Source organism: Megascapheus bottae, chromosome 11 (assembly GCF_031878675.1).
Source record: "Megascapheus bottae isolate mThoBot1 chromosome 11, mThoBot2.hap1, whole genome shotgun sequence".
Classification (NCBI taxonomy): Eukaryota; Metazoa; Chordata; class Mammalia; order Rodentia; family Geomyidae; genus Megascapheus; species Megascapheus bottae.
In genome coordinates this window covers 58,810,534-58,819,833 of record NC_143519.1, presented here as the reverse complement: position 1 = coordinate 58,819,833, position 9,300 = coordinate 58,810,534, and the positions used below count along the sequence as shown (strand labels likewise).

At 41.3% G+C, this 9,300-nt stretch overlaps 1 long non-coding RNA gene across 1 annotated transcript in view; it reads right to left on the bottom strand.

Annotated features, from left to right (window-relative positions):
* Nucleotides 1-385: 385 nt before the first annotated feature.
* The window catches only part of LOC150057167 (uncharacterized), a 99,132-nt gene continuing 90,217 nt past the window's right edge, over nt 386-9,300 (bottom strand). The window contains exons 2-3 of the long non-coding RNA XR_016537136.1: nt 3,212-3,256; nt 386-477 (exon numbers count right to left, since the gene is read on the bottom strand). This is a non-coding gene — a long non-coding RNA (uncharacterized LOC150057167). The remainder of the gene's footprint in view (nt 478-3,211; nt 3,257-9,300) is intronic.

Sequence of the window (9,300 nt, the reverse complement as noted above, 5' to 3'; positions counted from 1 at the left end):
AACATTTTCTCCCATTCTGTGGGCTGTCTTTTGAGTAGCCATGTTTGTAGCCTTGCTCAGTGTGTCGAGGCCCTGCTGAGGAAAGGAAGTGTGAGCACAAGGTGTGAAGAGGGGGTCAGACTAGTCATGCTGGCCCAGGCTGGGCAGCTCACTCTCACTTACCCGACTCCTCTGTCTGCAGGGTGAGGACATGGGGAGATGGAGTCCCAGGAAGATGCTTCCTGGAAACAACTGCACTGCAGAGGGTTTATGGTAGCTCTGGAAAGTGCCCGACAGTGTATGAGTCAAGTTGTCCACTTTACTAAGATGAGATCCATCATGTTTTCCCTTCCCCAAATCAGGCTTAGAAGATACTGGTTCAAGGCTAGGTTCATTTCCGCAAAACAGAGTTTTCTTCTCTCACTGTCTTGCTTGGGAACTCCCAGGATCTTCCTGTTGTTGCCCCAAGGCATCCCCTCCTCTGTGACCTCGATGGCCCTGTCCATTGATGAAGAATCAGTCCATCAATCAGGTAACTAGCTATGATCACAGTCTGTTCATCTTCCACACTACGTAGCTTTGATGCCCACCCAGGCTCCCCAGCAGTATATGGCCTCCCCAACCCTGTTGTTCTTGTTCTTCGGTGCTTGATGGTTAGGGCTCACATACAATTCTTCAGGTTCCTTCCTTTGGTTACTAGTTGACTAAAGGCTGCTCCTGTGAGTCCCAGTTTATACCTCTAAACAATTTGTATTCCTAATTTTTAACCCCCCACCCTTTGGCATGGTAGACAAGAATTCTTATAGGATGTCACACAACAGCCCTCCCACCCACCCCACCCCTGCCTCACCTTTACATCTATAAACCCATAGTTCAGTGGTTGCTAGTGACTCACACCTGTAACTCTAGTTACTCAGGAAGCTGAAATTTAGGATTATTGTATGAAGCCCATCCTGGCAAGAGGATTACAAGACTGTTATTTCCAGTTAATTATCTCCCTTGCCCACACCCCAAAGAAATAATCTGTTAGCTGTAGCTAAAGTTGGGGCATGCCTACACTGTGAGTTCAACCCCTCCACCATGAATGCATGCGCGCACGCGCGCGCACACACACACACACACACACACACACAGTTTTTTGAGTCCTTGAGCAGGCTGGAAGGAGCATGCACAATAGTTCATGAGCATATCACCATCTAGCGACAATGTCAGGTAACTGCAGGGCAGCCTGAAATGTTTAAACAATTATGGACCAGAGTGGCAACTCAGGAATTAATTGGGACCCATGACCGAGTACTTTATAGTGTTTGTTCTTTTTGAAAGTCCTGGAGCTTGAACTCTAGATCTGGGCACTATCCTTGGACACTTCTTGCTCATGTCTACTGCTCTGCCATTGAGCTACAGTACCACTTCTGGCTTTTTTATGTGTATGTGCTACAGAGGGACTGAATGCGGCCTATCTGTATTCTAGGCAAATACTCTACCACCAGGCCACTCTACCGACCCCAGAGTATTTTCTTCAGCAATAATAACATTTTAGCCAGGAAAAGATGCATTTCTTTCCTTGTACCCTTCCCCATCCCAACCCCTCAGTGTCTACTGCTGGCTACATTCTTGCTGGCTATTTGGTTTTCCACTTCATCTCAGCTACCCAATTGTTATGATTTTTAGGCAAAATTTCCTTCTATGAGACTCCAACAGACTGGGCAGAGCTACCCAAACCATTATGTCTACTAAAGAGAGAGAGGAAAGACATACAGCCATTTGGCATGACCTCATTGAGAAAATGAGATAATTTGACCCCAAGTCAATTTTCCAGAAACTGACATGAACTATTTATGATTTCTACAAAAGGAAGACAAAGTACTAGGACATATGTGGTTGAGAGAGCATAAACCCTGATCAGGCCAATGGGCTGTCTGATCATTAACTCAGTTGTGGCTTTCTGGAGGTTTGGAGACACTCTCAATGCCATCACCAACTTAAGAAGGCAATCTAGTCCCCAAAACTTAACTTGAGTAATAGGATATCTAGGGAGGGCCAAGTGCAGTTTTGCTGGGAGAGAGACCTAAGGGGAAGGAGTCTTGGTGCAGTTTGTCAAGGAGAGACGACTCAGGCAAGGGGCCATTTTCCAGGACAACCTAACATCCCAGCCTTTTGATCATTATAAAGGAGCACGGACTCTCTCTGTCTGCTTCCGGCTGACAAGGGGCATCCACCTCAGGGGTAGAAGGCAGAAATGTAATCCCATCCAGAGAAGGCCACAGTAACAGTTCCTCTGTGGTGAACGCCCCTATTTGTCTCTGGATGAAATCGAAAGGACAAGGCAGGAGCCATACAGTTAGAAAAAAAAGACCAAGCATAATTAGCGCACTCATAAATGGCAGAAGAAAGGAGAGTCTTCGATTCAGGCTAGAAAAGAAAGAATTGAATGTCTTGGCTGGTTCCTGTCTCCTATGTTGTAGGTGGTCCTGCCTTGGTAGATCATGTCCCTAACTACTCCTGACTGACATGGCCACTGGCTAGAGGACAGCATAGTGGACTTGTTAAGAATAACCAGTCAGAATCTGTGACTGGATTAGAATGGTATGGGCCCGGTGGGAGGCCTTGGTCATTTTCTGGAGTAAAGAATATGGATGGTAGACTCAGTATAAATAGAACTAATAGGTAGTAGATATGTGTTCCTTCCCAGTTAAAAGACAGATAGGAATGAGTATTAGATAGGCATGCTTATGAAGTCTGTACTTTTGATATCTGGACTCTGGTTAATTTTGAAATGGGAAGCACTAACTGACTCTGTATGGGATGTAACATCCCCTCTTACCTGACCAGTTCTCCCCAGCTTCCTCTGGGGGGAAACTTGTGGCAGCAGTAGTTCTTTGGAGGGGTGTGTGGAAACTCCCTTTTTCCTCTTCTTGCATACCATCTTCACTAACTTTACTAATAAGCTCTACCTTCTCAAACCAAGACATACTCACACCAGCTGTTCCTTACTCAATCCAGTAGTCTTCATTTCCTCCTTTCTCTCCTTGGAAACAACCTTTTAAGCTAATTCTTACTTCCCAAATCCTTTCTTCCTTGCTTCCTTTCCCAAGGCATCCTTTATTAACTTCCCTCCGTTTCTTTACATTATTAATCTCCTTCCTGTTTTCTTTGCCATGACTTTTGAACACCTTGGTTGGTAGAGAAGGAGAAAGAAGGGAAGAAGAATGTTGGTCACAAGAATACCTACCACATGACCTTTCTCTTTTCCTAGGTGGGTAGCAGTCTCCAGGACCTGCAAAGAGGATTGGGGAAAGTGCCCTGAACAGATTTTCAAGGAAAGGAGGCAACCCTTCTCTTACATTCTATTAGCTAACATTTTATTTCTTTTCCTGCAGCATGAAGGTACACAGAGCTGAGACTGAATGTTTGGTGCTAGGGGAATATCAATACCAAACTTCAGACTCCATTACACAGCTATAGTAATCAAAACAACATGGTATTGGTACCAGAACTGGCCAGAGGACCAATGGACTAGGACTGAAGACCCAGAAATTAACGCACATACACATGGCCCCTAATCTGTGATAAGGGAGCAAAAATATGAATAGAAGAAAGATAGCCTGTTCAACAAATGGTGCTGGCAGAATTGATTAAGCACCTGTACAAAGCCAAAATTGGATCTTTATGTATCACCCTGCACCAGAATTAATTCCAAATGGATCAAAGACCTTGAGGTAAAGGCCAACACCCTGGAAACTTTACAGGAATAAATAAGAGACACACTAGGGCTCCTTAGCACAGGTTAATAAAGGCCCAGAAATACAACATAATAAAGAATGTTTGGACAAATGGGACTGCAGTAACTGGGTTGGTTATATATGCAAAGCATATAGCTAGAAGTCAAATAAAAAGCCCAGAGAATGGGAGAACTTCACTAGCCATCCAATAGACAAGGACCTCATATCAAAAATATACTAATGGCTCAAAATATTGATTCTCTTAAAAACAAATCCTCAAAAAAAAAACGATTCCATTTAAAGGTGGGTTAAAGACTTAAAGAGAAACTTTTCTGAAGAGGAAATAAGAATGGCCATCAGTAAAAACCTTGGGCTCTCCTAGCAGAGATTTGCAATAGAGCAAAACCTTGATACAAAAGGTCATAGAGTAGGATGCTAAATGAAAAGATCTCTAGAATATAGAAACATAAGCCATATAATGAATGATTATTGTACTTAAGGTACTATGTTATCTCTCATCTCTTTTGCTGTCCCTTGGTTATCTCATAGTGTTACAGTATCTCACTTTGTTACCTGATATATCAGATATATTTATATTTGGTTATTTGAAATTGGATAGGAAACGGGGGAAAACAAGATGAGGGGTGGGGATGGGGGGAGGGAAATGGGGACCAAGACGTGTGAAAGGGTATCAATGTATGGGAATTAAGGCACCATCTATCTGGCAAATATCATGTAACCCTTCTATTAATTACAATAAAAAATATATTAATAAAATGGCCAATAGACACATGAAGAAATGCTCAATATCTCTTATCAAAAAAGAAATGTAAGGCTCAGGAGATTGGCCTAGTGGTAGAGTGTTTGCCGGGTATGCATGAAGACTTGGTTTGATTCCTCCGTACCACATACATAGAAAAAAAAAGCCGGAAGTGGTGCTGAGGCCCAAGTAGTAGAGCGCTAGACTTGAGAGATTCCAAAGGACAGTTCTCTGCCCCAAGCTCAAGGCCAGGAGTAGCAAAAAAAGAAAAAAAGAAGGAAATGTAAATCCAAACAATTGAGATTCCTCCACACTCCAGTTAGAAAGGCCATTATCAAGAAATCAAATAGTAACCGTTGCCAGTAGGGATGTGGCCAGAAGTGATGTCTACTGCATTGTGAGTGGGAATGCAAACTTGTTCAACCACTCTGGAAAACAGTGTGGCAATTCCTCAAAAAACTTAATGTTCAGTTCCATTATCACCTAGCAATCCCACTCCTGGGCATTTTCCCAAATGTCCATAAAAAGGACATATTAAACCTAGTACCACCACCATGTTCATTGCAGCATTACTTACCATACATAAGATATGGAACCAATCCAGATGTCCCTCAGTTGAAGACTGGATCAAGATATTGTGGTATATATACACAATGGAATTCTCTGCTGCCATCAGAAAGAAAGACATCACCCCGTTTTTTAAGGCAATGGAAAGACTTGGAAAAAATCATATTGAGTGAAGTAAGCCAGACCCAAGGTGTGCCTCATTTGTAATCATTGGTATACGTCTAGGTTTTCCTAGCAGAGAATCACATTAGCTCAAAAGCAATGAACATATGACCATACAGGGTGAGGCTAAAGGAAATGAGTGTGGTGAGAATGTGCAGGGAATCCAGTAAAGACACAGAGGGAGTCTACAAGGACATATGATTCTTGAGGTCAAAGAGGGAATGAGGAAGTGGATGGAAGGCATCCCAGTGTGCTCCAGCTCTCTCCAGCTGACTGTCAAATTCTGATTCATACATCTTCAGAGGGGGAAGAGACTAGCCAGAAGGTGTAGAGTTTCCCTTGGGTGTGGCACCACGTCAAAAACAGAGACAGATGAACAGAGGGCTCAGAGTCAGGAGTTACACACCAGCAAGACATAGACAGGAGATGATGTGGTGCATGCATGGCCAGCATGGGAAACGCTAGAGTCCTGAGGTATTTCTGTGTGTGCCCATGTGTCTGTATTCTTCCACTATAAATTCTTCCCTAGGGCACTGCAGATATCCTACCTTCTACCTCATGGCTGATGCATTAAATCAGGCACCATGCTTCCAGGCACCATTTTGCTGAAGAATTGGATTTGTATGCTGACACATGTCTACCCTGAGTTTCCTTCAAAATTGTTTCCCCTGGCCTCAGGCATAAGAGTAGAAACTATTTTAGATGTCAGACAGCAGGATGCTCAAGATTAAATTATGGGGAAAGCACAAAGCGGATCATTGAAGAATCAAGCACGTATGAAATAGTGACTCTATCTTGAGAGCATGTCTACTACAGGCCCCTGAATTGCCATCTCAGTACCCAAGAAAAACAGTGGTGGGGAGGAGGAGCTACAGATGGATATCAAGTGGCAGTGCACATACCAAACATGCTCAAGGCCATGGGTAAACTACTGTGGACAATACACTATGGACAGACGTACGATTTCTTCCATAATTACTTCCAGATTCTTTTTTCATGTATGTGTTGAATTTGTTCATGGTGAAAACAGCTTGTTAGCAGCCATTGTGACTTCCTCAACTGGATATGACCATTGTTGAGTTGACTTGTCATTTGTGTTAAATCATTTTGGAATATGTAAGAATAACATAACAGCTCATAAATACCTGCATGCAAATATTTTCAGATGTCAAAATTAAATAAAGAGACTGGGTCTCCACACCATCACCTTGTTCTCTCATCCATCCTGGCACCTAGCTGGGTGATAAGAGCTTTTCATCCAGCTACAAAACCTTCAAAGTGAAACAAGCCATTTTTAGGAGAGCTTGTCTTCAGAGAATATGGAGATCTCATGCTGTTTGGCTTTAGGGAAGATTGGCTCCAGAGAATGACTGCTCCTCACCCAAATCATGTGGTTTTTGTCTTTAAAAGCTTTGTGCAAGCTGTGTGCTGGGTTGCAGGTCTTTGAGACCGAAGTCTTCCTAGAGTCACTGGCTCTCCAATGAAGACTTCCAATTCTGCCTCTCAAAATCTGGCTTCTCTGTTTTTCTCTGACTGAGTTCCCATACAACAAAAATAAATGGAAAACAACTGAAGAGGACAACGGATAAGTGCTTATGGTCTGTTGTGAAATCAACTACTAGCAAACACAATGCTTAGTAAGATTGCCACAATGGATATATGGAAGTCACAAGCCACTGAAGTGAGAAGGCCCTAAGAAAGAAAGGAGCAAACAAACCCAGGATCAACACTTAATATCAAAGAATTCTCCTCCTCTGACTGCCCCATTCAATGAGAGTTCTGCTTCTAACCTGCAGTTCCTTTTCTCTATCAGATAGGCAGGTCAGACAGGAAGCACTAGCACAGCAAGGAGTGACAAGAGGGAACATGCAAGCAGAATTTTAGAGGTAGAGCAAGGGCATAAGTTCCTACGAAGTATGTTAGCTTTCAAATGATTTAAACTAGAGGACATTAAACATTGGTTTGGTTCCCCTGGAAAGAAATATTCATCAATGTAGCATAAAACTTTGCTTTTTTTAGTCTCATGTCTATGAAAAAAACAGGAAATATCCTTTTCCATACACATCATATAAAATGGTGCTTAGATAAACTGAAGTAAATGTGAGTGCAAAAAGCAAGTCAAATGAATTTACATGGTACTTGACTATGTATAATTTCATTCTTTAGTATGAATAATGTGGACAATTATGTGAACAACAGCTATGTCAAGAAAAATTGTTGATTATAGTTTTGTGACTGGTTATTCTATTGAAATCACATTCTCAAAGAAATTATAATGGGTGTGTGTTGAGTGCTTGTGTATATGCATGCATGCACATTGCTTTTATGGCATTATGCCCCATGACTCTGTATTACTTGCTGATGCTTGAAGTCTTTTTGTTTGTTTGTTTGTTTCAATTTATTTATTTTTTGATATTTTTATTGTAATTAATAAAAGGGTTACATGATATTTGCCAGATAGAAGGTGCATTAATTCACATACATTTGAAACCCTTTCAAATGTCTTGGTCCCCATTACCCTGCCCCCCACCCCTCATCTTGTTTTCCCCCCTTAACCTATCCAATTTCAAATAACCAAATACAAATATATCCAACATATCAGATAACAGAGTGAGATAATGTAACAATATGAGATAACCAAGGGATAGCAAGAGATCTGAGAGCTAACTTAGTACCTTAGGACAACAATCATTCATTATATGGCTTTTGTTTTTATATCCTAGAGGTCCTTTCAATTAGCTTCATACTCTATGGCCTTATGTATCAAGGTTTTGCTCTATTGCAAATCTCTGCTAGGAGAGCCCAAGGTTTTTACTGATTATGACAAATGAGGGAAACCATTGAGCCCCTGTGCTTTTGAGTCTGCCTTACTTCCCTTAAAATGATTTTTTCTAAGTCTTTCCATTTCCTAACAAATGGGGCAACGACATTCTTTCTGACAGCAGCATAGAATTCCATCGTGTACAAATACCACATCTTGTTGATCCATTCATCAACTGAGGGACATCTATGTTGGTTCCATATATTGTTATTAGATTTCCTGATCATGGCAATTCTAACTGCAGTGAGGTCGAATCTTAGAGATGATTTCTTTTATGGCAGAGATGTCGAGCATTTCCCCATGTGTCCATAGGCCATTCTTATTTCTTCGTCAGAGAAGACTCTTAAGTCTTTGACCCATCTTTTAAATGGATGGTTGTTTCTTTGGAGATTAGTTTTGGAGTGATTCAATTTTTTGAGCTGTTGATATATTTTAGATATGAGGCCTTTACCTGTTGTATGGTTAGTGAAGATCTTCTCCCACTCTGTAGGTTGTCTAGTTAATTTTCTACTTATGTCCTTTGCCATACAGAAGCTCTGCATTTTAACGCAGTCCTACTTATCTAGACTTAGAGCTCCACTATGAACCAGCAATTCCACAACTTGGCATCGACCCAATTGTCCAGAAACAAGGAAATACTAAAGCCACTAGCACAACTATGTTCATTGCAGCACTATTTACCATAGCAAAGATATGGAAAACCAGATGTCCTTCAGTTGATGAGTGGATCAACAAGATGTGGTATTTATACACAATGGAATTCTAGGTTGCTGTCAGGAAGAACAACATCACCCCATTTGGAAGGAAATGGAAACACTTAGAAAAAATCATATTAATTGGAGTAAGTCAGACTCAAAGGAACATAGGCTCTATGGTTTCCCACATTTGTCATAATCAGTAGAAACCTTGAGCTGTCCTACCAGAGATATACAATAGAACAAAACCTAGATACATAAGCCCATATAATATGATACTAAAGGAAAGGATCTCCAGGATATAGAAACAAAAGCCATATAATGAGTGATTGTTGTTCTTAATGTACTGTTACCTCTCATCGCTTTTGATGTCCCTTGGTTTTCTCATATTGTTACAGTATTTCACCTTGCTATCTGATATATTGTTTATATGTATATTTGGTTATTTGAATTCAGATAGGGAAGGGGGAAACAAGATAATGGGCAGGGATGAGGGGAGGGAAATGGGGATCAAGACATGAGATAGGGTATCAATGTATGTGAAGTAATGCACCTTCTACCTGGTGAATATAATGTAACTGTTCTGTTAATTAC